Consider the following 7,345-nt stretch of genomic DNA (forward strand, 5'->3'; position numbering starts at 1 on the left):
TTCTAGAACACAGTAGATCAGATCGCTAAGAGTTTAAACACGTGCACAGCACATACAACCACTCTGAGCACATTCTCTCATGGGGGTTTTCACAGCAGCCTCACTGGGTAGACATCACTTCCCCTCTCTTACAGAAGGAGCTGAAGGGAAAAAGGACACTCACACAAGGTCACCTAGGGGGTGGGACCCAGGTCGGACCAACCTCAGACTTAGGCTTTCCCCAGTTCACCCTGAGACCTTCTTCTACCCACAGCTCCTTGGGAAGGATGTCCTCCAAGTCTTCTCCAAACTAAAGACTCCATTTCCCATCTTTGTCTTTCTAATGTCTTAGTTTCAATCCCAAGAATCTCCTGTTCACTGATGTTTATTTTTAAGACTTGCTTGGGGAATTCCCTGGCAGTCCAGTGGTTAGGATTCTGCACTTGCACTGCAGGGGGCCTGGGTTCAATCCCTGGTCAGGGAACAAAGATCCTGCAAGCCACACAGCATGGCCAAAAAATATAAATAAATAACAGATTGTTTTAAAAACTATTTTTTAAAAAAAGGACTTGCTTTCAGCTAAATTGTGTGTGCATTTATGGAGCGCTGAGCATCTGCCAGGTGCTGGGGAAGGGGCTGGCAGGGGGAATCCCAGTCAGTTGCTTAAGGAAACTGCAGGAGAGGTAGCACCTGGTTTTAAATAATGGTGGGGCAGGTAGTGAAAGTGAAAGCGAAAGTCGCCCAGTCGTGTCCGACTCTTTGCAACCCCATGGACTATACTGTCCATGGAATTCTCCAGGCCAGAATACTGGAGTGGGTAGCCTTACTCTTCTCCAGGGGATCTTCCCAACCCAGGGATCAAACCCACGTTTCCCGCATTGCAGGCGGATTCTTTACCAGCTGAGCCACAGGGGAAGCCCGGCACAGTGTAGGGTGGGTTACAAATAGACTGAAAAGGGTTCCTTTTATGCACACACTGCCCGGAGAAGCAGCAATGATCAAGGCCAGACTAATCAATAATAGCTACTATTGCACCTCTCTGCTTTCCTCAGACTTAAGATCAGGGGCAGAGTGGTCCGAGAACAGACGAGGGGCTTGAGGGTCTGATTGGACCCAAAGGGGAGTCACAGGAATCCACAAAGGGACCCTCAGGAATCTCGCCTGTGCTCATCACCATACATACAACTTGGACAATGACAAGTCTCAGTTTCAACATCTGCAAAATGGGAGACAAAACCAATTTCTTGACATCGTTACACAAATGAAATGTAGCAACACGTATGAAAGACCTTGAAAAATGCCCAGCATAAAGTTAGTAGCCGGTGGGACTTATAATTTTACCAAAAATGCTGATACTATCAAATATTTAGTGAAGACTTGCTATATGCCAGGCTCTGCCCAAGTATGTTACATAATCAATTCATTTGTTCCTACAAGTAATGAACATAAGACAGATGCTGTGCTGCCACGTTCCATTTGAGACAACAGAGGCACAGAGGGGTTAAGTACAGTTTACCCGCAGCTAGTTAGTGGCCTGTGGTGCTGGAGAAGACTCTTGAAAGTCCCTTGGACTGCAAGGAGATCAAACCCGTCAATCCTAAAGGAAATCACTCCTGAATATTCACTGGAAGGACTGACGCTGAAGCTAAAGTTTCAATTCTTTGGCCACCTGATGTGAAGAGCTGACTCATTGGAAAAGACCCTGATGCTGGGAAAGATTGAAGGCAGGAAGAGAAGAGATGACAGAGGATGAGATGGTTGGATGGCATCACCAACCTGATGGACTTGGGTTTGAGCAAACTCTGAGAGATAGTGAAGGACAGGGAAGCCTGGTGTGCTGCAGTCCATGGGGTTGCAAAGAGTCAGACAGGACCAAGTGACTGAACAACAACAACACAGTAAGTGGCCTAAGAGGCTAGTTTCAGAATCCACTATGTTAACCAACATGCTCTCCTGCCTCTGTAAACTGAAAGGATGACAGCGTCAGGTTGGATGGGAGATACTAGGAAACATCATACACACAGCATGATCTCAAGTTGAAAAAAGTCTGCTGCGTAAGGATGATCGTCAAATGTTGAAAGTGAACACCTCTAATGGTGGGATTCCGTGTGGTGTGTGTGTGTGTTTTCCAAATTTACTCAAATAAATACATGCCAATTTTTAGAAGCAGGAAAACGTTTTTTAAAATGTTATTTAAAACGTTTCCTAGTAGCTACTATTCCAGGCTTGGTTAGGCACTGGGCATATTTATAAGGATATTATATTACCCTGGATTTTCAGGCACTATCTGGAAAGTTTCTAAACTGACACAGAATAGATACTCAATACCTGTTTAGCCTCTTTCTTCTTAGTAGCAACAGCTATTTATAGTGTTCCATGAAGCACCCATAGTAGGCTTCTTCTAAAGTGATCGTATCTTCCCGAAAATTGTTATGAATGCAATAGAACCAAGCGACATCTTCATGATGTTGTTTCTTTACATTCACTCTGAAGATAAGCCTCCAAATTTTCCCAGGGGTTCACATTTTGATCCCTATATTTAACTTTTGAATTTTACTGGGGCTGCACCTCTGGGTTGATGTTTAGGCACCAGTAGGTAGAATCTTGGAGAAGGCAATGGCACCCCACTCCAGTACTCTTGCCTGGAAAATCCCATGGATGGAGGAGCCTGGTAGACTGCAGTCCATGGGGTCACTAAGAGTCGGACACGACTGAGCGACTTCATTTTCACTTTTCACTTTCCACTTTCCTGCACTGGAGAAGGAAATGGCAACCCACTCCAGTATTCTTGCCTGGAGAATCCCAGGGACAGAGAAGCCTAGTGGGCTGCAGTCTATGGGGTCGCACAGAGTCGGACACGACTGAAGCAACTTAGCAGCAGCAGCAGCAGCAGCAGCAGGTAGCATCTGGTGTGCCCTGGAGGTATGAGATATGTGGTATTTTTTCCATTCCATGGGGGGCAAGAAGATTAAAGCCACCCTCTGCCCTTTACCACAGCTGTGTGACCTTGGGCAGATTCATAAAAACATCATCAAGCCTCAGTTTCCCAATCTATAATATGGGTATCCTCTTCTTTATCCCTAGTATGGTCATTGGGAGACTCAAACAAGAGCATGCACAAGGAAATACTTTGCAAATTGTGAAGTCCCATCCAGAAACGAGAGGTGGAAAATGCTAGAGGCAATCACGCAGCCTTGCTGTGGTCTGAATATTTGTGCCCCCCTCCCCAATTTCATACATTGAAATTCTAATGCTGAATGTGATGGTATTAGGAAGTGGAGCCGTTGAAAGGTACTTAGATCATGAGGGTAGAGCCTTCACGAATAGGATTAGTGCCCTTGTTAAAGGATTCTACTAGAGTTCCCTTCTGCCATGTGAGGACACAGAGAGCTGTCTGAATTCCAGAAGTGGAGCCCCCTCAATCCAAACCAAACCACGCTGACACCCTGATTTCAGAGTCCCAGAGCTGTGAGAAATAAATGCGTGTTGGTCATAAGCCCCCAGCTTATGGGATTTTATTTTAGCAGCCTGGATGGACTGAGACAGCACCAACAGCATGGTGGATAAAAAATGGATAGGACCCCTGGACCCGTCCGCACCCTCACGCATTTAAGGAGCCAGCTTGCCCCACAGCTGGGAGAGCGAGCAAGGGCAACTGTCCCTTGTTTTTGTCCCTCTTGCTGCAACAGGGGCCCCAACAAAGCCTAAATTTCTCATCTTATCAATTTCTATTGATAAAGGGTCCAAGAACCTAAGCCAGTGAAAACCTCAGGTGCCTCCAGGCCCACAGCCTGTCCTTGAATTTCTAAAATAAATCTTGGTAAAAGATACGGGGCTCTATCACTTGATCTGCACAGGGAGGTGCATCGGGCTGAGGATTCTACAGCTCTTCCAGCAAAGCAGGTAATCTAGTCGGGTCCTGGAAGCCCCATTCCCCACTGCATTAGGGGAGCCGAGGCAGAGAGCGGAGGTTTCCCTTAGTCAGCAGCATTCTGATTTAGACAGCCTGGGAAGGCGTGACATCTTAATCAATCTTCCTTCAGGGGGTGTTCCTGATTCAGCTTGGCACACAGATTCCCCAGGGGCTGAGCAGCTGCTGGTTGCAGGTCTTGCTAAGGCCAGACCTCGGGGGTTCACTTCATTTTCCTCCAAGTCATCTTCCCCCGCACTGAAGAGCCCACTGGAGTTCCAGGGGAGGGAAAGCCCTACATTGTATCCATGGACGTGAGTTCCGAGCATCCGTGCATCAGTGATTCACTGAGGGGCCCCCCGCAAACAAGATCTGGGAGTGCTTTAGAGTTCCCACTCAAGGAGACACAGCTCACGGTTTGCCCAGCCTCCTGACCCTCATGAAGTCTCTTTCTCTCCATCTCAGCATCTCCTGTTCATTGATCGAGGGACAGACTCTAATTTGTCTCCACTTCCCTGGTGGCACTAGTGGTTAAGAATCTGCCTGCCAGTGCAGGAGATGTGGGTTTGATCTCTAGATCGGGCAGATCCCCGGAGAAGGAAAAGGCAACCACTCCAGTATTCATGCCTGGGAAATCCCATGGACAGAGGAGCATGGCGGGCTACAGTCCACGGGGTCGTCAAGAGTCAGACACGACCTGGACACTAAACAGTGACAGCCATCTGCTCTGTGCTGGGCGCCGACCGGCGGGGCCGGCCGAGCCTCTGCTGTCCTCCCAGCCACCAGCGTTATCCATTTTCTGGAACCCAAAAGGCTGACCCCTAAACATGACCTCTAGCTTGATTTCTGGCTTCCAGTTTGGTTCAGCCAATGAGAGGCAGGAGGAGGGGTCAGGAGGGAGGCAGGAGAGGTTTCAGAATTTATTCTGCACCCCCTTGGGAGCATGTCCACAGTGGCTGAGGGTCTCCACCACAGCCTGGCTCCCTGCAGCCTCGGGAACAGCAGAGGCCTCTCCAGGCCCTACTTCCCTTCTTGCCGTCCTCTGTCCCCTCACCCCCACTGTCCCGACAGCGAGTACACCCTCTTCAGTCACCCCTTTTGAGAGTGTCTCCTCTTTCCTGCCTGGACCCGGCTTGTGAGATGAATTCAGTAGCTGTACTGTGTTACCTCCAGCCGTGAACCTTGAGGACAGTACCCTGAGTGAGATAAGCCAGTCATCACAAGGGCACAAACACTGTACAATTCCGCTTAAACAAGGTACTTAGCGTAGTCAGACTCACAGACAGAAAGTAGAATGGTGGTCTCCAGGGGCTGGGGTGAGTTGTTGAACAGGGACGGAGCTTCTGTTTGGAAGATGAAGATGTTCTGGAGAGATGGATAGTGATGACTGCATAACAATATGAACGCACATGTTGGTTAAAACAGTAAAATTTGTATTATGTATATTTTATTACCAAAAAAGGCACCAGTCAATCACAGTGTGATGACTTTATTTAGATCTTGACTCAAAAAACTGCAAAAAAAAATTTAATATAAATGTATAAGATAATTAGAAACTTGTACACTGATTGGATATTTGATTAAAAAGGAATTGTTTGAGGTATGGTGATGGTGTGGTGATGGTTACAAAAATATCTTTGAATTAAGTGAAAAGTTGTCTAGTTTTACTTCAAAATAATATGTGTTGGGGGAAGCCAGGGGGTGGGGTATACAGATGAAAACAAGATTGGTCTTGAATTGCTAATTTTTGAAACTGAGTGACATCTACATGGGGGTTCCTTCTATTATTCTGTTTGTTTTGTAAATGTTTGAATTCTTTCATAGTAAAATGTTTTTCAAAATGAAGTTAAATCTCAGACCTGTCTTTTATTAGCTGGGTTCTCTAGGACATGCTACTTCACCTCTCTCCTGCATTCCTTCTTCAAGGAATCTTCCGCTCCAAACGTCAACTGCTCTGAGCATCTTGGGATGACACCGCTGTAGGTATAGGAGCACCTTCCTCATTTTTATCCTTTTTTCTCCCTCTTCATCCTCTTCATCAGTCATGACTTGAACTCACACCACATATGAGTGTGGGTATAGCCTTTCTCTCCCCCTCCGACTCATTCATAGCTGCATGTCCCACACCAAGGAGCATGCCTGGCACATAAGAGATGACCAATAAGAATTGCTGGAATGAGAGAATACATGAACTATCTCTAAAATTACGGAAGCAGTGACTGCTGCTTCAAGTTGACAGGACCACGAGTGCAATGAAGTGCTCAGCCCAAAGCCCAGGAAAGGATAGATGCTGACTGAGCACTAACTCTTTTTTTCTTTTCTCTCCATCTTGAAAGCAATGCATGCTTAATTATCAGAGAAATGCAAATCAAAACTACAATGAGGTATCACTTCACACCATGCAGAATGGCCATCATTAAAAGGTCTACAGATAAATGCTGGAGAGGGTATGGAGAATGTAAATTGATACAACCACTATGAAAAACAGTGTGGAGGTTCCTCAAAAAACTGAAATAGAGTTGCCATATGTGATCCAGCAATCCCACTCCTGGGCACATATCTAGAGAAAAATATAATTCGAAAGCATACACATACCTCAAAGTTCACTGCAGCACAATTAAAGACAGCCAAGACATGGAAGCAGGCTGAATGTTCATCAGCAGATGAATGGATGAAGAAGACGTGCAATGGAATATCGCCAGGTCACTTCAGTCGTGTCTAACTCTTGTAGCCAGCTAGGCTCCTCTGTCCATGGGATTCTCCAGGCAAGAATACTGGAGTGGATTGCCATGCCCTCCTCAATGAAATATTTTATCCTCTGAGCCACTAGGGAAGCCCCTCAATGAAATATTACTCAGCCATAAATAATGAAACAACCCATTTGCAGCAAATGGATGCAACTAGAGATTATCATACTGAATGAGTTAAGTCAGAAAAAGACAGATATCATGTGATATCACTTATATGTGGAATATAAAACATGACATAAATGAACATGTCTATGAAACAGAAGCAGACTTACAGATACAGAGAACAGACCTACGGTTGCCAAGGGGGAGGGAAGGATTAGAGTTTGGGGTTAGCAGATGTAAACTATTATATATAGGATGGATAAGCAACAAGGTCCTACTGTTTAGCACAGGAAACTGTACTCGATATCCTGCCATAAACCATAAGAGAAAAGAATGTGAAAAAGACCACATATATGTATAACTGAACCACATTGTTGTGTAGCAGAAATTAACACAATATTGTAAATCAACTGTACTTCAAATTTTGTTTTTTAAAAAAGCAATCATGCTTTTTTTTCACTTTATCTTCCTGAACCTACAACTCTTTGTGTGTGTGTGTGTGATAAAAAAACACAGTAATAAAACTGACCATCTCAACCATTTATAGATATGCATACTGCTGTGCAATAACTCTCTAGAACTTTTTCAACTTGCAAAACTGAAA

The 7,345-nt window shown here is 45.4% G+C and overlaps 1 non-coding gene across 1 annotated transcript; it reads left to right on the forward strand.

Moving 5' to 3' along the window:
• The first annotated feature begins 390 nt into the window (after window positions 1-390).
• Window positions 391-463, forward strand: TRNAA-UGC (transfer RNA alanine (anticodon UGC)). The gene has a single exon. It is a non-coding gene; the product is annotated as a tRNA-Ala (tRNA).
• The last annotated feature ends 6,882 nt before the right edge of the window (window positions 464-7,345 follow it).

This window comes from Bos grunniens, chromosome 6 (assembly GCF_055505025.1).
Source record: "Bos grunniens cultivar Pamir isolate PY7600 chromosome 6, Bosgru_T2T1.0, whole genome shotgun sequence".
NCBI lineage: Eukaryota > Metazoa > Chordata > Mammalia > Artiodactyla > Bovidae > Bos > Bos grunniens.